The sequence below is a fragment of the Pinus tabuliformis genome, chromosome 2_2, assembly GCF_031772625.1.
Source record: "Pinus tabuliformis cultivar Carrire ecotype Pingquan chromosome 2_2, CPIR1, whole genome shotgun sequence".
NCBI classification, from domain to species: Eukaryota; Viridiplantae; Streptophyta; class Pinopsida; order Pinales; family Pinaceae; genus Pinus; species Pinus tabuliformis.
In genome coordinates, this window is record NC_142300.1 from 576,377,859 (window position 1) to 576,398,854 (window position 20,996).

The following is a 20,996-nucleotide window of genomic DNA, read 5'->3' on the forward strand; positions in this document are numbered from 1 at the left end:
AAAATGTGTAACTAGGTTCGGTCTTCATAAGTATGAAATGTATCTTTTGCAAATTATGAAATGAAAAGAAATTATTATTATTGGAGCATGGGTTTCATGCTCAAGTTCTTTTATTTTATAGGTCAAGCACCCATTGAGTGCTTCTAGGGTTTGTCCTAGGTCTAGAAGTCAAAAGAGTCATTGTCATATATTGAAGATCCTAATGGGCACATTGTAACTTGTAAAGAAAAAATATTTTTGTCTTTAAAGTGTTGAAATACCCACCAAGATCAAGTCGGCCAAATTGAAGAGCCACATCTACCCCTTGAAGAGCCTATATAAGTAGAGGAACTAGTCGTCCAAAGAGACACTCACTCATCTCTCATTTTATGCGAAGAAGAGGACAAAGAAGAGGACGAAAAGAAGGACGAAGAAGGATGAAGTGTTTTGGGCTAGTTCTCTCTCTTTCATGTGCTAGAGAAAGCTAGGGTTTCTACGCAAGGGTTTCATATAGTTCGATCTTAGAAGGAAGGAAGGAGCGAAGGCAATCGAAGGCTAGTAAGGGTATCTCTCAAGCCTTACGTCACAAGGAAACGCAAGTGATGGATAGAAGAAGGCTCTAGGAAGAAGATCGAAGTTCCCATGTGTGGTAGCAGTAATGGCAGGGAAGTCGAAATTTCAGATCTGCAGTAGGAGATTTAATTTCTTGCAGCAAGAGGCTGAGTTGGTGCAATAGGAAGAGCTTTAACTGGGTTTGGCTAGTACAAGGTTTGCACATCATCTCAAGTGGTTGATCTTGATCTTGGAGGGTATTGGTTTCAGTCATAAGGTCTTGGTATTCGTCAATTGAAAGATCCATAATAAGAGGAGATTTAAGGGTTTTCCTCTCAAGAGGAGGGGTTTTGGCCCTGACTTACCTAATTTGACCTCCTGCATCAAGTAGTGTAGATTTCAACCAATTAGGTCTTTTCCTTGTTTCTGGGATAACCATGGGTTGAATAGGTTCACTAGGACCTTCTTCTTCATGGTGAGATTCTTTTTCTTCCTTGTCAATTTCTTCCTCAAACACTGGAAGTTCTTCATCAATCAAAGTCTATAGGAAGTTCCTTTGATTTCTTGAATGCTATATTTTCATCAAATATGACATCTCGACTGACTTCTATGTGATGTCCTTTTATGTAGATCCTATAGGCCTTCGATGAGTTGTTGTACCCAACAAGCGTTCCCTTCATGCCTGATGGATCCAACTTCTTTCTTTTGTCCTTTGGTATATGGATATATACAGGACACCCAAAAATCTGGAGATGATCTACAGATGGCTTCTTTCCAGTGAACACTTCCTCTAGAGTTTTGTTGTCTAGGGAGCTCTGGGGACTTCGATTTTGAATATAAACAATTGCCTTTGTGGCTTATCCCCGCAAAAACTTTGGTAGGTCTTGATCGTGTAACATAGCTTTTACACTTTCTTCAATGGATCTATTCTTCTGTTCTGCAACATCATTTTGTTCAGGATTATATGGGACTATCAGCTCCTTCTTAATCTTAGACTCCTTACAAAATGCTATAATTTCCTTGGATATATATTCTCCTCCATTATCATATCTTAGTATCTTGGTTCTTCTTTCTATAAGGTTCTCCACTTCAGCTTTGAATTCTTGAAGTTTTGTAAATAGTTCATCCTTGGTTTTCATTAAATAAACGCAGGTCTTTCTTGAATGATCATCTATAAATGTGACATAATATGGATGACCTCCAAGTGATTTAGGAGTCATAGGGCCACATACATCGGAGTGAATGAGATCCAAGATTTCTTTTGACCGTGAAGCACTACTTCCAAATGGTCTCTTGGTATTCTTACCCAATGCACATCCCTTACATACTCCTTCATGATCTTCTTTCAGTTTAGGTATTCCATCTACTATGGAACTTAGAGTTGGAAGGATTTTGAAATGTAGATGACCAAATCTTCTATGCCAGAGTTCACATGGGCTAATTTCAACGTGAACTAGGGCTTGGGCTAAAGGAGATATCAATTTGTAAAGTCTTCCTTCTCGAATGCCAATGACTTTAGCTTTTTCTATACTTGAGTCTTTACTCCATACAACAACCTTTCCATCAATGAAAGCTACTCTATCACCCTTATCTTCTAAGCTTGAAATGGAAAGTAAGTTCTTATGCAAACCTGGAACAAATAGAATGTTGTTGAGGTGGATGTTGCTTCCATTCTCCAGCTTTATAGAGGTCGATCCAATACCCCTTACGGGATAGCTCTTGTTATCTCCAAGTTCCATTGAATAAGTGGATTTACCTTTTGATAAGGTCTTCAATTGTTTGGGATGGCCAGTCATGTGTCTTGATGCACTACTATCAATTACCCAAATGTTTTCATCTTGGAATGTGCCAGAGAGAGTCGAGAAGAGACCTTCATCCTTTTCCTTGATTGATGCCTTCTTTGAAGAAAATAAGAGACTCCATGCTTTCTTGATACCTTTCTTGAGATGGCTTGCTATCTTGGAACACTTCTTGATGAACTTCTTCACTGTAGAGGAGATCTTCATGATGCCCTTAGCTAACCTTAGCTCTGATACCATGTTGAGAATTCAATAGGGCAATGAATATGTTAATTCTCTTCAACTTGATAACTATTTGTGTTACCTTTTTACTTATTAGCTTTGTTCCTTATTATTATAATGTGAGAAACATCAAACAACTACCAAAACAATAAGAACAATGACATAGTATATAGGTTGCAAGCTAGGGCCAAATGCTGAAAAATGTAACTATGTTCGGTCTTCATTAATGTACTTGAGTCATCATGTAATGTACTTGTCAAAAGAATAAAGAAAGGAATTGTAACAATGACTTATTAAAGCATGGGTTTCATGCTTGGGTCATCATTATATTAGTCAAAGTCCCCATTGTGGACTCCTAGGATTAATATTGAGTTATAGAGTCATTGTACATTCAAAGAGACCCTTTTTGGGCTTTTGAATCATGTAAAAAGGTTGAGTATTGAGTCAAATATGATTTATGTATCCTCCACATCAAGTTGGCCTAAGCAAGATGAAGTTGGCCCAAGGACCCTAATTCGACCCACAAGAAGCCTAAATATACAAGTTAGTTGAGGTCATTTGGGGCACCATCTCTCAAGCTAGTTTGATATCTCAAGAGTAGCTGGAGAAGTGCGTAATCTTTTGCCGAGAAGCTAAAAGAAGTGCGAGTTTGGGGAAGTCTAAGGAGAGGAAAAAAAGCAAACTTTTGGTGCCTCTCTCTCTCCGTTTCGTGTTCTGGATTGGGAGATCAAAGTCTCCTAAGTTTCGTTGTTGTCAGAAGCTGCATGTTGCTGGAAGCTGCTGCCTAGTCAAAGTCGCTGGAAGGGGTGAAGATTTGGGAGGCTGATTTGGTGTGGAGGGGAAGTCTGGTCTTGGTCTAGGGTGAAGAGTCTCAAAGAATACTATTGAAAGGAAGAATTACCTTGACTGGGTTTTCCCCTCAAGGGGGGTTTTGCCCTGGCATAGTGTTTATATCTTGTGTCTCTTATTTTGTGATCTTCATACACACATGAAATGGTAATTTCTTAATGAAAGATAAGATAATAAAGAAGTAAAAGAAGCCAATGCACTCACAAGTAATTATCAAGAAAGGAGAATCAAACCCTAATATAACTACTTTTATTTTCCAAAATGGTATCAATGCTAAGGTCACAAGAAGAGTCGAAGATCACTTTGTTGGTATGGATTCTCCCTCTATGATGAACTACATAAGAATGGGTTACAACACTGCCGGAAGCTGGATCAAGAAGTTCATCTACTACTTGTTCAACAACGTCAAGAGTCAAGAATCTTCGTTGCCCTTACATGATCTCTTACTGATGACAATGCATGTATCATTGATAGTGGAACATCGAGACACATGACAGGTGAAAGTAAGCAACTTCATACACTATGAAAGGAGCCATCGTCTCATGCAGTGGAATTGGGTGACAACAAAAGCTATGTTGTTAGAGGCCTGGGATCAACATCATTGAAGTTGGATAATGGATCGAAGGTGCATCTCAACAGCATTCTGTATGTTCCACGTTTGAAAAAGACTTTGCTTTCTATTTTTTGTTTAGAAGATAAAAGGGAAAGAGTTGTTTTTGTTGATGGAAAAGTATTGGTTTGGGGAAAAGACTCTAGCATTGATAAAGCTAGGGTTATTGGAGTTTGTGAAGGAAGTCTTAATAGGGTCATTACACCACCTCCTCATCCTTTGGTTCATATGGAAATAAGTCCCATTGAGCTATGGCATAGGAGGTATGGTCATCTACATTATAAGGTCATCCCTACTCTTAGTCAACTAGTTCATGATATTCCTTATATGAAGTTAGATCATGAAGGTGTGTGCAAGGGATGCTCTATGGGAAAACATAGTAGAAAGCCATTTCATAATAGTGAAACTAGGTCTAAAGAGATATTAGAGCTCATCCATCCTGATGTGTGTGGGCCTGTGTCTGACAAATCACTTGGAGGTCATCTCTACTATGTAACATTCATTGATGACCATTCTAGAAAGACATGGCTCTACCTCCTCAAAACTAAAAATGAAGTATTTGATAAGTTCAAGGAGTTTAGGGCTGTAGTGGAAACCCTAAGCAAAAGAAAGATAAAAACTCTGAGGTCTGACAATGGTGGGGAATACACTTCCAAGGAATTGATTGCACACTGTAAGGAAGCAGGTATTAAGAGGGAGCTTATTGTTCCCTATTATCTTGAACAAAATGGATTAGCCGAAAGGAAGAATAGGTCAATTGAAGAAGGCATTCGAACTATGCTCCTTGATCAAGATCTATTGAAGTTCTTATGGGGAGAAGCAGCAATGACTGTCGTATACATTCAAAATATAAGTCCTCATAAGAGTCTTGATAATACGACACTCGAAGAAGTATTCACTGGAAAGAAGTCAAGTGCGGATCACCTTCGAATCTTTGGAAGTCCAACATATATACATGTTCCGAAAGACAAGCAAAAGAAGTTGGACTCTACAAGTATCAAGGGAATATTCGTTGGTTATAGTCTTTCCTCAAAAGCATATAGAATCTACATAAAGGAAGGAAGACACATTGAAGTAAGCAGGGATGTCATATTCAATGAAAATTAAGCATACAAGAAATCAAAGGATATTCTTATTGATTCTGATGACGAAGAAGTTCCCATATTTGAAGAAGATGTTCATCATGAAAACTCTACTACAAATCTCAAAGAAGTGAGCCTATTCAATCGGTGGTTATCCCAACCACAAGGAAGAGGCCAAATTGGTTGAAAGTTACATTAGAAGACGCTGAAGGACATGAAGCTGCAAAAGGTTCCTTCAGGGAAAGTAAGAAACCAAAGAGATATTCTGGCTATGCTGCATATATGACAAAGTTAATTAAAGCCGAACCATCTACATTCAAGGAAGCTGCACATGAAGAGGTTTGGAAGAAAGCAATGCAGGATGAATATCAATCCATCATGAAGAATGGGGTTTGGGAAATCGTTTCTAGACCTAGTGACAAATCGGTTGTCACGTCTAAGTGGATCTATAAGATCAAACATGCTGTTGATATAAGTATAGACAAGTATAAAGCAAGATTCATTGCGAGGGGTTTCTCTCAAAGGGAAGACATTGCTTATGAGGAAACCTTTGCACCTACAACAAGGTACACAACCATTAGATTGTTCATTTCATTGGCTGCTATAATGGGGTGGAACATCCATCAAATGGATGCTAAGACTGCATTTTTGAATCAAACCATTGATGAGGAAGTGTACATCGAGCAACCCGAGGGCTTTGAAGTGAATAGCAAGGACTCTCATGTTTGCAGACTTAAGAAGGCCCTATATGGTTTGAAGCAAGAACCTAGGGCATGGTATGCAAGGATGGATGCATACCTACTTAGAATTGGGTTCGTGAAGAGTTCTGCATCCGAACCTCTACATCAAGGTCGTGTATAATGAGCCGTCATTATTCTACTATATGTGGATGATCTATTCATCATAGGTGTAGAGTGAAGAATTCAAGAATACAAGAAGATGTTGGTAGTTGAATTTGAAATGAAGGATCTAGGATTGATGCTCTATTACCTAAGTCTAGAAGTATGACAGAGACTTGGGGAGATATATTTGGGCCAAGGAAAGTACATCAAGTTATCACAGAAATTCAGGATGATGGATTCCAAGCCAATGATTACTCCTATGATCACCAACCTCAAGAAGTTGATGGGCTCTGACTCTTGTCTCGTGGATCCTACCTCATATCGATTGTTGGTGGGTTCCTTGATGTATATGGTAAATACTAGGCCAGATATATGTTTTGCAGTGAACATTCTTAGTCAGTTTCAGTTGGAGCCTTGTCATGATCACTGGATAACTGCAAAACATATATTGAGGTATCTTCGTGGCACTATACATCATTGCCGAAAGTATGATAGTAAGGAAGTCAAGCTAATTGGCTTCACAGACTCTGATTGGGGTGGCAATCAGACCAATGGAAGAAGCACTACTGGAGGATGCTTAAGTCTGGGAGTTGCTATGGTCTCATGGATGAGTAGGAAGCAAGATCCCTTTGCATTGAGTAGTGCTGAGGTAGAATATGTGGCTGCATGTGAAGTAGGAAAAGAGGCTATTTGGTTAAGGAAGCTTTTGACAGATTTGTTCGAGAAGTTTGTGGGTCGTATTGTGATTAATTGTGACAATCAAAGTTGTATCAAGATGTATGGAGATCCCGTGTTTCATTCAAGGACGAAACATGTCAATAATAAGTTACACTTTATTAGGAATTTGGTGCAGGATGGGATCGTGAAGTTGGAGTCTTTCTCGACAGATGAACAAGTATTAGACATATTGACAAAGGCTCTTCCTAATAAGAAGTTTGAATATCTAAGGAACCTGCTTGGTTTGGTAGATATTGTTGATTGTATTGATGATAAGAGTGTGGAAGAGATTTGTTGAGGCTTTGCGAGTGAAGCATTGCTTGGGAAGACATTTGGCCGACACTTTGTGTTGATGTCTGGGTCCCGAAGTTGGAAAGGTGGTGTTGGTTATTGAGCTCTGTTTTGGATACACACCTAGATTTTTGGGTTGGTGGTTAGCAAGTAAGCCTGATGGTACCTAGAGGGGCTGAAAGCTTGAGTCCACCTTATTCCCACTTGGATAGATTGCCCTGGTTAGGAATCTAGTCTGTGGCATTGTGGTGCCTAAATTGTTGAGTGACCAATGGATAGATTGCCTTGGTCAGGAATCTAGTCCATGGCATTACGGTGCCTAAAGTTCTTCATGGTTCATATAGTTTGAGATCTTCCATTGTATTTGTACATTATGAATACCTCCCTAGTTAAGAGGGAGTGTTAGAAAATGTAACTATGTTCGGTCTTCATTAATGTACTTGAGTCATCATGTAATGTACTTGTCAAAAGAATAAAGAAAATAATTTTTATTATTGTAACAATGACTTATTAAAGCATGGGTTTCATGCTTGGGTCATCATTATATTAGTCAAAGTCCCCATTGTGGACTCCTAGGATTAATATTGAGTTTATAGAGTCATTGTACATTCAAAGAGACCCTTCTTGGGCTTTTGAATCATGTAAAAAGGTTTAGTATTGAGTCAAATATGATTTATGTATCCTCCACATCAAGTTGGCCTAAGAGAGATCAAGTTGGTCTAAGGACCCTAATTCGACCCACAAGAAGCCTATAAATACAAGCTAGTCGAAATCATTTGGAGCATCATCTCTCAAGCTAGTTTGATATCTCAAGAGTAGCTGGAGAAGTGCGAAGTCTTTTGCCAGGAAACTAAAAGAAGTGCGAGTTTGGGGAAGTCTAAGGAGAGGAAAAAAATCGAACTTTTGGTGCCTCTCTCTCTCTCTTTCGTGTTCTAGATTGGGAGATCGAAGTCTCCTAAGTTTCGTTGTTGTCAGAAGCTGCTTGTTGCTGGAAGCTGCTGCCTAGTCGAAGTTGCTGGAAGAGGTGAAGATCTGGGAGGTTGATTTGGTTTGGAAGGGAAGTTTGGTCTTGGTCTAGGGTGAAGAGTCTCAAAGAATACTATTGAAAGGAAGAATTACTTTGACTGGGTTTTCCCCTCGAGGGGGGTTTTGCCCTGGCATAGTGTTTATATCTTGTGTCTCTTGTTTTGTGATCTTCATACACACATAATATTGTAATTGCTTGATGAAAGTTAAGATAATAAAGAAGTAAAAGAAGACAACACACTCACAAGTAATTATTAAGAAAGGAGAATCAAACTCTAATATAAATACTTTGATTTTCCAACACCAAAACCCCTCTTCTTGAGGGGAAAACCCTTAAATATCTTCTCTCTTTATGGATCTTTCAATTGACGAATACCGAGACCTTATGTCTCAGACCAATAGCCTTAAGATCAAGATCAACCACTTAAGATGATGTGCAAACCTTGTACTAGCCAAACCCAGTTAAATCTCTTCCTATTGCACCAACTCGGCCTCCTACAGCAACAAATTTGACCTCGTACTGTAGATCCGAAATTTTTGACTTCCCTGCAATTGCTACTGCCACACATGGGAACTTCGATCTTCTTCCTAGAGTCTTCTTCTATCCTTCGCTTTCCTTTCCTTGTGACTTAGGGCTTGAGAGATACCCTTAGTAGCCTTCTCTTGCCTTCTTTCCTTCCTTCCTTCCAAGATCGAACTAGATGAAACCCTTGCGTAGAAACCCTAGCTTTCTCTACCCGTGGGGGAGAGAGAACTAGCCCAAAACACTTCATCCTTCTTCAACCTTTTCTTCGTCCTTCTTTTCGTCTTCTTATTCATCCTCTTCTCTGCATAGAATGAGAGATGAGTGAGTGTCTTTTTGGAGGATGAGTTCCTCTCCTTATATAGGCTTCTTCAAGCGGTAGACGTGGCTCTTCAATTAGGCCGACTTGACAACTTCTAGGCTGACTTGATCTTGGAGGGTATTTCGACACTTTAAAGACAAAAATAATTTTTCTTTACAAGTTACAATGTGCCCATTGGGGTCTTCAATATATGACAATGACTCTTTTGACTTCTAGACCTAGGACAAACCCTAGAAGCACTCAATGGGTGCTTGACCTATAAAATAAAAGAACTTGAGCATGAAACCCATGCTCCAATAATAATAATTTCTTTTCATTTTATAATTTACAAAAGATACATTTCATACTTATGAAGACCAAACCTAGTTACACATTTTTCAACACTCCCTCTTAACTAGGGAGGTATTCATAAGAGGTACATGGTCATTCTCAATCTGAAGAGATCTCATAAAAAGACCCATGTCTCTAGCATTATGTTAACCAACATTGTCACATAACAAGGCCTTGAATATCAATTCTATCTCTCCACAATGCTGGCGAGACCAATGATTTATAGACACCATCATCATCTCTCAAGGTACATACTCCACCCTAGTGTTCACCGAGTATGATCTTCTTTGGAATATTCTTATCTTGGATAGCCAGTGCTCAAAGAATATTGGTCCACAACTACTCTTCTCTTTCCTGGATGCCCTACAACATCCTTAACGAGTATCGAATGATAGATGGTTACCTAATCCTCCATTCTTTCTTCCGAAGTGAAGACAATAATGTAGTGTCTATCTCTCCCTCTCAATTAGCGAGGATACGTCAACCAAGCCAAGCTTGTTTCTCAATTACACAAGCTTCTTGTTCGGAAGAGATTTTGTCAATATGTCAGCTACCTGCTCATTAGTGGAAATATACTGTAGCTGCAACACACCATTTTGTACTAGCCCTCAAATATAGTGATACATGTTTATATGCTTTGTCTTTCCATGAAATACTGGGTCTTCAGACAAACGTATAAAATTGGTGTGATCGCAAAGTATCACTGTAGGGTTCATCAGTCCTTTAAACAGGGCAAATAAGAGCTTTCTCAACCAGACCACTTCTCTGCTTACTTCACAAGCTTCAACATATTCAGTCTCAACACTACTTAATGCAACTGTTGTAGAAATTTCTGTTTTCCCACCCCGGTTTTCAGTTTCTCCTTATTTCTCCCATATAGTTAAATGCCCTTTCCCATAACCATACATTTAACAAGCTGAAAAAAATAAATTTGCTAAAAACACAAATTCTGGAAATTTTACAGAATGCTGGAAATTGCAGAAATAAAAATCAGTAGTAATAAACAGCTATTAAAACACATTTAAACACTGAGATTTTTGGTCAATGTGACCTTGGAAAAACCCCCTACAACTCTTGGGGAAAACCAGTTTGAGAGCTCTTCTTTATTTCTGAAAATTGCCTTTTACAGTGAGAAATTTTCAGCAAAAAATCAACGAGCAAATTTACAGCTTATCTCTTTTCCCATGCTTCACAGCAAACTGGAAATTACAGCAAAACAGGACAGCAATAAATGTTGTACGGTCTCCTCGATTTTCGTGCCCACTTTCAGCATTAAATGTTGCTGTATGGCCCTCGTTTTGCGTGCAGAAAAACCAGCAAACTGCTCCTCGACTTTTGTGCAAACCTCTCCTCGAAAATCGTGCCAAAATATGCCTTTTACTGTGTGCTGAATCAGCTGTACAAATATGCTCAACTGCTGCCTTGGAATGTGTGCCAAGCTGCTGTCTCCTTCTCCTCCCTGCTCAGAAATCTCTCTTGCTCTCTTGCTCTCCTTCTCTCAATCTGCTCATGAAAGAATTGAATCGAATGTAATCTTTTCCTCCTTTTCCTCCCTTAATATAACTCCAAATGACTTTTGGGTGACCCAAGTGACTTTTGGGTGATCTCTAAATCTAATGGTTGAAATAGATTTAGATCAATGGCTGAGATTAAATGCTCATTTAAATCTCACTTTTTATTTTTTAATTCACCCCACTTTAATAAGGACCCACTTAGTCATTTATTTCCAAAGTCACTTTTCCTTTCTAATTTTTCATTGACTTTATAAAAGTCACTTTAAAATTAGACTTAGTAACTTTATCACATAAAGTCACTTTTAAATTAGATTTAACTTTATAAAATTATAAAGTCACTTTAGGAGAAAAATTAAATTCTTTTGGACACTTTTCCCTAGGCCAAAGATCAAAGCCTAAGGGAACCACCTATCCTCCGGTACCAAATTTCAACACTCCCTCTTACCGAGGAAGGTGTTCCTCACCACACCCATCTTGTCTCTGAAGTAGACATGCTTGCCCCGTGGTAAGGCTTTGGTAAGGATATCTGCAACCTGCTCATCAGTGGAAATATACTCAAGCTTCACAACTCCCTTCTGAACATAGTCTCTGATGAAATGATATCTGATCCCAATATGCTTTGACGTGTCATGAAATACTGGATTCTCCGTGAGTTTAATGCAACATTGATTATCACAGTAAATCACTGAAGGTCTCAACGGCTGACCAAATAAGCCAAACATCTTGCGAAGCCAGATAGCCTCACAACTAGCTAGACTGGCTGCCATATACTCTGCTTCCGCTGAACTCAGTGCTACTGACTGCTGCTTCCGGCTGAACCATGACACTACTGCTGAACCCAACCCAAAACAACACCCTAAAGTGCTCTTCCTATCAGAAGCACAACCTGCCCAATCAGAATTAGTGTATCCTGCCAATCTCACTCCATCTCCCTACCTGTAGTCCAGACCATAATCCACTGTCCCCTGCAAGTACTGCAAAATGTGTTTTGCAGCCACCCAGTGAACCTTCCTAGGCTCACACATAAACTGACTCATCGTGTTGACTGCAAAACAGATATTTGGTCTAGTGTTGACCAAATACATCAAGGAACCAATCAGCTGCCTGTACAATGTGGGATCCACCAACTCTGAATCCGAAGCATGAAGCTTCTTCCAGTTGGTGATCATCGGTGTCGACATGGGTCTACAATCCTCCATGTGGAATCTGCTAAGGATGTCCACAATATACTTCCTTTGCCCCAGGAAGAAATGCCCCTCCTCCTGCCACACCTCCAAACCTAAAAAGTAATGCATCAAGCCGATGTCCTTCATCTCAAACTCCGTCGCAAGATCTCTCTTGCAGTGCTCTATGAGTCTCTCTGCACCTATAATGATCAAGTCATCCACATACAGCACCAGAATGAGAGGCTCCTCACCAATCACAATAAAGTAAAGGTTCGGATCTGCCTCACTCTTTGTGAAACCCATCCCCTGCAAATATGTATCTATCCTGGAGTACCAAGCTCTGGGAGCTTGCTTCAGGCCATAAAGGGCTTTCTTCAGTCTGCACACATGGGATTCCTTCCCATGCACCTCAAAGCCCTGTGGCTGCTCAATGTACACCTCCTCCTGTATGAAGCCATTGAGAAATGCGGTCTTCACATCCATCTGGTGGATCTTCCAACCCATCTCTGCTGCTATCGATATAATGGAGCGGATCGAAGTATATCGAGCCACGGGAGCGAAGGTCTCCTCATAATCAACTCCCTCTACCTGGGAGAACCCTCTAGCCACAAACCTCGCTTTGAATTTCTCAATGCTGCCATCTGCAACATGCTTTACCTTGTAAAGCCATCTGGAAGTAACCACGGATTTGCCCTCAGGGCTCGGCACCACCTCCCAAACATCATTCTTCATGATAGAAGAATACTCCTCCTACATGGCCTCTCTCCAGACCTGCTAGCTAGCTGCCTCCTCGTAGCTAGAAGGCTCAGAGTCAAGGATGCTGGTAACCATCGCCATATAGCTACAAAACCTCTCAGGTGGTCTACTCTCTCTGACTGGCCTCTTCGGCTCAGCAACAGATGTGGCATCTCTCAAGGTGTCCTGAAGCCACTTGGGCTTTCTCTTCCCTGAGCATGCTTCTCCCATAGGAGAATGAAACTCCTCCTCCTCATCACCATCAGTAGCCTGAACTCCTGACTGTCTGTCTGCTGTCCTCCTGCCTGCACCTGAACCTGTAGAAGCTGAGGCACCGTGTGAACTGTCCATCAATGGACTCCCTAGTGAACTGCTGCTCTACATGCTGCCCGGAGCACCACCCCTCTGGCTCGGCGAGCCACTGCTCATTGACGGACCTGACATCCTCATAGATGTACCTCCGGATCCTCCTGATCCCTGCCCACTAGATCCCTGCGACTGACTCAACTGCTGCTGAGGGTCTGGCTGATCCAGATACTCTAACTCCCGTGACCTCCTAAAGGCCCTGTCCTCCTCGAACTTCACATCCCGTCTGACAACAACTCTCCTCTGTGCAGGAATGTAAATCCGAAAGGCCTTTGAGGTCTCACTGTAGCCCACAAAGATACCCTTCTCTGCGGTGGGCTCTAGTTTGGTCCTCTTCTCCTTGGGTATATAGGAGTATGTAATGCATCCAAAGATACGAAGATGACCAATATCAGGCTTCTTCCCAGAGAAAGCCTCCTACGGAGTCATGTGCCCCAAGGCACGATGCGGACTCCTGTTCTGCAAGTAAACAACTGTGTTGCAGGCCTCTGCCCACAAGAACAATGGCAACCCCTGATCATGTAACATGGCTTTGGCAGCCCCTATGATGGATCTGTTCTTCCTCTCCGCAACCTCGTTCTGCTGGGGGTTGTAAGGAACAGTGAACTCCCTCCTAATGCCTGCCTCCGCACAATAGTCAACAAACTCTCCAAGGGTGTACTCTCCTCCATTGTCCGACCTCAAGGACTTGATCTTTCGACCTGTCTGAGTCTCCACAAGAGCTCTGAACTCTTGAAACCGCTTGAAGACCTCACTCTTGGTCTTCAAAAAATAAATCCAGGTCCTCCTGGAGTGATCATCAATAAATAAAACATAGTACTCATATCCCCTCAAGGAAACATGAGACATCCGACCGCTCACATCGGAATGAATCAAATCAAGTATCCCCGTCGCTCTGCTGTCACTGCTGGGAAAAGGGGATTTGGCAAATTTGCCCATCGCACAACCTCTGCAAGTATCAAAGTGATCAGTACTGAAATCTGGCACACCTGTAGTGATCTCCCGCAATGTCCTCAAGGCTCCATGATACATACGTCCCATCTTGCGGTGCCAAATCTCACACAGCTCAGAATTGCTAGCTCTGCTGTCGGTACTACTGCTCAATGCCAAAAGGGGCTGGAATGCAAAGTTGTACACCTTTGCATGGCGTACACCTATCACTCTAGCTGAATCAGCTGGAGTGCCCCTGGGATACATCAACACCTGTCCTTCCCTGAACAGTACCTCATATCCTCTGTCCTCCAAAGCTGAGACGGATATGAGGTTCTTCCTCATCCCTGGCACATAAAGAACCTCTGACATCTTCAAGGGAGGTTTGGACTCCCTCTGAAATGTCACTGTCCCCACCCCGACTGCTCTAACAACTCTGTCATCACCGAGTACTACCTCAATATCAGTGCCACTCTCTGAAAGCTCTGAGAAGTACTCACAGACTCCTGTCATATGACGTGAAGCCCCACTGTCCACATACCAGATACCTGAAGATGCTCCGCTAATCGAGGGAAAAGCATGCTCCCTCTGAACCTGTGTGGCAGGTGATCCTGCACTAGAGGACTCACATGTAGTGAATGCAAACTCTCAGTCAAAACGACCAGCAAAGTCCTCAATCTCTGCTGAAGCTGCCACGTCCTGGTTCTTCCCCTTCTTCTTCTTCTTCTCCGGACACACAACTGCATAGTGTCCCATCTTTTGACAATTCCAACACTTCACCTTGGAATAGTCCTTCTGTGTGTTCCCCTGTTTACTTTTACCTTTGCCTTTGCCCCCACCACTGCTTTTGGAAGCCTGCTTCTTCCCTTTGCCTTTCTTGCCTCCTGCCACCAGTGCTACATCCTCATCCTGCTCAACTGGCTTGGCTGCCCCAAGCTGACCTTTCCTGATCTCTGTCTGAATGCAATCATCCCAAAACCTCTCCCATGTGGGAAGGGTCTCACGTGCACAAACCCGATCAGCAAAGTTCAACCATGAACGAGGGAGGCCATTCACTGCAATCCGCACCAATTCAGTGGGTGGAATGGCCTCTCCAATCGTTGCCAACTCATCTCTCACATTAGTAATCTTTGTGAGATATCCAGCTGCACTATCATTACCCATCTTAATGTTCTTCAGCTTCTCCTTCAGGACCATCTTCCGGTTCTCATTGGTACTCTGGTAGAGATTGGCAAATGCTGTCCACATCTCATGGGCATTGCTCTTTCCTCTCACATGAGGAATGCAATGGTCTTTGATTCCGTCTAGAATCAGCCTCTTACCCTTGTTCTTTTTATTATAAGCTGTCAACTGAGTAGCATCAGTAAGCACAACAACAGGGTTCCGTGTGGTATGCACCATGATATCCCAGACTTCTGCCTCCTCAAAGATACTCTGCATTCTCTCCTTCCAAACGCCGTAATTTGTATGCCCATCCAGCCTATCCTCCACCCTCAATCCCAATGACATCCTGCTGTCCTAAAACTGAAAAATAACACTGCTGTAGTAAAGATAAAACTGCTGTTTATGAAAAAATCAGCTTGCTGGAATTTTCTGAGTGAAAAATCAGCAACTGTAATTTTTCCTTTTACTGTTCCAAACTGCCCTTCAGCACTCAAGCTCTGATACCATGTAGAAATTTCTGTTTTCCCACCCCGGTTTTCAGTTTCTTCTTATTTCTCCCATATAGTTAAATGCCCTTTCCCATAACCATACATTTAACAAGCTGAAAAAAATAAATTTGCTGAAAACACAAATTTTGGAAATTTTATAGAATGCTGGAAATTGCAGAAATAAAAATCAGCAGTAATAAACAGCCATTAAAACACATTTAAACATTGAGATTTTTGGTCAAGGTGACCCTGGAAAAACCCCCTACAACTCTTGGGGAAAACTAGTTTGAGAGCTCTTCTTTATTTCTGAAAATTGCCTTTTACAATGAGAAATTTTCAGCAAAAACTCACCAATCAAATTTACAATTTATCTCTTTTCCCATGCTTCACAGCAAACTGGAAATTACAACAAACAGGACAGCAATAAATGCTGTACGGTCTCTTCGATTTTCGTGCCCACTTTCAGCATTAAATGCTGCTGTATGGCTCTCGTTTTGCGTGCAAAAAAACCAGCAAACTGCTCATCGATTTTTGTGCAAACCTCTCCTCGAAAATCGTGCCAAAATCTGCCTTTCACTGTGTGCTGAATCAGCTGTACAAATCTGCTCAACTGCTGCCTTGGAATGTGTGCCAAGCTGCTGTCTCCTTCTCCTCCCTGCTCAGAAATCTCTCTTGCTTTCTTGCTCTCCTTCTCCCAATCTGCTCATGAAAGAATTGAATCGAATGTAATCTTTTCCTCCTTTTCCTCCCTTAATATAACTCCAAATGACTTTTGGGTGACCCAAGTGACTTTTGGGTGATCTTTAAATCCAATGGCTGAAATAGAATTAGATCAATGGCTGAGATTAAATGCTCATTTAAATCTCACTTTTTATTTTTTAATTCACCCCACTTTAATAAGGACCCACTTAGTCATTTATTTCCAAAGTCACTTTTCCTTTCTAATTTTTCGTTGACTTTATAAAAGTCACTTTAAAATTAGACTTAGTAACTTTATCACTTAAAGTCACTTTTAAATTAGATTTAACTTTATAAAATTATAAAGTCACTTTAGGAGAAAAATTAAATTCTTTTGGATACTTTTCCCTAGGCCAAAGATCAAAGCCTAAGGGAACCACTTGTCGTCCGGTACCAAATTTCAACAACTGTGTCTTGTTTTTGGCTCATCAATGAGACCATGGAGGATCCTAAATTGAAACATCCTCCAGTAGTGCTTCTACCATCTTGTTCACTACCTCCCTTGTTGGAATCTGTATATCCTATCAAGTGGACATTATTTCTTTTGTTATACTTTAGGCAATAATGAATGGTCCCTTTTAGATATCTCAGAGTATGCTTTGCTTCTATCTAATGATCATGCCTTGGCTCCACATGAAATTGACTCAGAATATTTATTGCAAAACATATGTTTGGTCCAATATTCACCAAGTACATTAGTGAGCTAATTAGTTGTCTATACTTGGAAGGATCCGCAGGGCTTGATTTAGAATTCCTTAGTCTCTTCAAGTTAGTGATCATTGAAGTGGTCATAGGTTTGAAGTCCATCATGTCAAACCTCTTCAACATCTTGATCATGTACTTTCCTTTACCCAAATAAACTTCATTAGGTCCTCCCAGACTTCTAGTCCCAAATAGTAATGCATCAACCCTAGATTCTTCATGTCAAATTCTGTTGCTAGTTGCTTCTTACATTCTTCAATTCGACCTTCTACACCTGTCAAGAGAAGATCATCTACATACAGAAGAATGATTACAGGTTTTCCATCTACAACCTTGATATAAAGGTTCGGATCATCAAAACTTTTTGTAAAGCCTATTCTTTGTAGGTGTGCAACCATTCTAGCATACCATGCCCTTGGTGCTTTCTTGAGGCCATATAATGCTTTCTTCAATCTGCAAACGTATGCCTTCCGGTCTTCAACTTCAAATCCCAAGGGTTGCTCTATATAGACTTTTTCATCTATTGTGCCATTCAGAAATGCAGTCTTGACATCCATTTGATGGATGTTCCATCCCATCGATGCTGCCAGAGAGACTAATGAACGAATTGTCATATATCTTGTTGTTGGAGCAAATGTCTCTTCGTAGTCGATGCCTTCTTGTTGAGAGAAACCCCTAGCCACAAATCTTGCCTTATACTTATCTATACTTCTTTTTGCTGCATGTTTGATCTTATAGATCCACTTCGAAGTTACCACATATTTGTCTTCGGGCCTAGGTACGACCTCCCACACTCCATTCTTCATCATAGATTGATACTCTCTTTTCATGGCATCTTTCCATTCCTGATGATTGACAACCTCTTCAAAAGTTGATGGTTTTGCTTCTATTAGTTTTGTCATGTATGCAAAATACTTAGAATATCTTTTGGGTTTCTTTCTTTCTCTAAATGACCCTCATTATGACCCCATTTATCATCCTCCCCATTCGGGTTCACATGTGTCTAAAGGGTTAGCCTCCCCTTCCCCTTGCGCATGCCTTGGGTCGGGCCTGGAATGATGCCTCGGAGGTTGATGTAGCTAAAAAGAAAAGAAAAAACATAATTTGGCAACTCTCAACAGAAAATGTACCAGAAAATGCAAAAGATGATCGGGACATACAAATTTAGCACGTGGGCAAAGGCCAAAACATGATCTCTACCCCTTATTTATGGCCATCACCCTGGTTCCTATGGGTCCTAGATGAGCCCCCTCCATCATTAAGGAACCCATGATTGTCCCAACCCTTGGTGGGCGATGAACTACCTCACCTTAAGGGGGTATCCATTGCTATATATTACACATCATGCTCTCATCCCTTGGAGCCCCAAGCAATTATGAAGAAGAATCAATAAAATGCAAAAGACATATGAAGAAGGGTGGAAAAACAAAGGCGGGGGTAACTCTTGTACCACGATTTTCTCCCTCCTACACTCACATACCTAGGTCCCTCCTAGGTGTGGGCTTCCTTCATTATAGCTGCCCTTTGTCCCATTACATGTGGCCTGGATCATTCCCTTGACCCCAATGTTCCATCATTATATCACTTGCCACCTTCCACTTAATGGATCCACCATGGACATGCCAACCCATCTAAAGGTTGAAACCACCTAATAGGGTCCTTGGTTAAACTCTTTATTGAGCTTGGAGACACTTGGACATGCTAAAGCCCACTATGGAAGGGCATGCCACCATGAAGTGCCCCATTGATTCCACGATTTGTAAACTTTTTTACTTGATAATTCTAATGATTTGTTGTATTGGAGGGTAAGAGGACACATTGGATCTTATGCAGGATTGTAGGTGGGTCTCCATTTGGGGCTTCGTCTCCCTATACGGTGTGCTAACCCTCTAGAGGGCCACATTGATTCTTGTAGGGTGAGCGTTGAGAGCCATGGGCCTCCAATATAGCAAAGATTACTTCAAGGATCCCCAACAACGCTCATGAATTGCTCGCATTCCACCTTTTTGGATGAGGATGATGCACCTGGTTCACCATGCCTAGTTGGCTCCACACTTGCACCATACACTTGGCAGATGTTCCAAGGTCCAGAGGATCTCTCTCGTTGTAGAGGGAGGGTTTATGTCATCATTCTAGCCCTTGCAGATGGTTCATAGGCATTTTCAATCCATTTGGAGATCCATGAGGATGTCCTTGTGCCCCCACACCCACTTGGGAGCACTACAGGTTCTTTCTTGGAAAATAAGGGGCCAACCCCTTGTCCACTATGTTTGGAGTTCATTTCTACATCATGGCACCCCTTGGACTTCATTAGGCCTCCTCTAAGGCCTAACAACTCACTTTATTGATCATTCAACCCTCTTGAGAGGCTTATTGTTGTATTATTGAGCTATTTGATGGGCTTGTCACCAAAAGTATTGTTATTATGCACATTATTTTATTTTAGGGGCTCCATTAGGCCAATTTAGCTAAATCTAATTCATTAGAGAGTGTATAAATAGAAGTGAGATGATTCATTTCATCATCATCACTTGGATTGGGTTGTTTGCTCTTGTAAAATTTTTGCTGGAGAACGAGTTTGGATGTTATGGATGAATTTTGATGTTCGAATATCTCTCTCTTGTCTTGGAGGTTCATTATTGGCATAATTTTATGATTGGATATACTCTTTTATACATGTAAGTACTCTTATTCTTGTCATTTACTTTTGTCACATGAATGTTGTTGGGATTTTCGCTATACAAGTCTGAAATTTACTGCTGCTCTATATGAAATTGTGGGAATTTTTGTTCTTTATAGTGTTGCGTCATGTCATGTGCCATGTATGAATGGGTGAATGTTCCTAGAGATAATTTATGTTAAATTCATGTCAATAAGTCATCATTTATTGGAAACCAAAATATAAAGTCTTTGCAACAATTGTTCTCATGCTCTAAATGCCATGCGACGCTGTTGAAGGCCTTCTTGATTGGGTGAATTCTTCCCAAACCATAAATTCTCTTTGACTCCATCTCTCCCAAAGGACAAGGTACTAACCCTCCATTGGTGATCATTTTCAATGCTTATTCTTTTCACCTCCCTCTTTTTCGAGGCTTAGCCTACACAAGTCACCTATGGCATCAATTATCTCAGAATTTAGTCATCTAAACATTTCGATTTTTGGTCCACAATTGCATTGATGTTTCTGTAGAGGCCCTCCAAATTTGAAGCAAATCCGATGGTGGGATCTCGAGATGTGGCAAGCCCTATCTCAATGACCATTTCTTGCCCTAGTTTTCCCTTGGCTAGTGTCCTCATTAGGATCATTGAATTCAAACCTCAAAGAAAATTTGTCCTTTGATCCTCTTCTCCTCCCTAATTAGGTCAAGCCCCTCATTGGGTGATCAACTCCATACCCTTGACCTAATTTTGGGTCCACTTGGTCCCGTGTGGTCCCACAACCTATTGACACCAATTCCACAAAGATCACACAAAGACCAATTCTCCATAAGGATTTCCAGGCCTAGGAATCATCTTTGCTAGATATATTCCCAAACCCTAGCCTCGAGAATCCTCTTAGCCCTTCCTAGAGAGCATATCACCTTGCTTCTCGAGCAAGAAAGCCATATAATTGAGTCTCTCTTGTGAATAGGCCTTAGAAATCAGTTCTTGCCCTCTCATTGTTCTATTCATGTAATGATTCCCCTTTATACTGGGTCTCCTCCCATCGGTGAAAGTCCATAAAGAGCAGGGAACTTTAGTTGAGGTGACAGTGGGCTATTGCTCCATTGTTGCCCTTGCCATAGTAGTTGCTCTGTAGGATCCCTTCTTAGGACCCCTGCTAGTTTGAATGGTAACAAACTGCATTTTGTGCATGAAGGAAGGTTGTAGGTTTTTTTTGTCTCTTGTCAAGTATGCCATCTCCCCAACTATGTCTTGGAGGTAAGTTGAAAGGACCAACTCATCAGGAGGTTTCAACCTTTCACAGATTAAGGCCAATAGGGTATTAAAATCGTTGGTTGAACTCCCTAATGGTTTCATTATCATCTTTCTGGATTAGGAGGAAATGT

At 41.1% G+C, this 20,996-nt stretch overlaps 1 protein-coding gene across 1 annotated transcript in view; it reads left to right on the forward strand.

The window, feature by feature from the left end:
- The window catches only part of LOC149193980 (replication factor C subunit 2-like), a 231,982-nt gene that overhangs the window by 70,215 nt on the left and 140,771 nt on the right, over positions 1-20,996 (forward strand). The gene's annotated exons all lie outside the window — the stretch shown is intronic.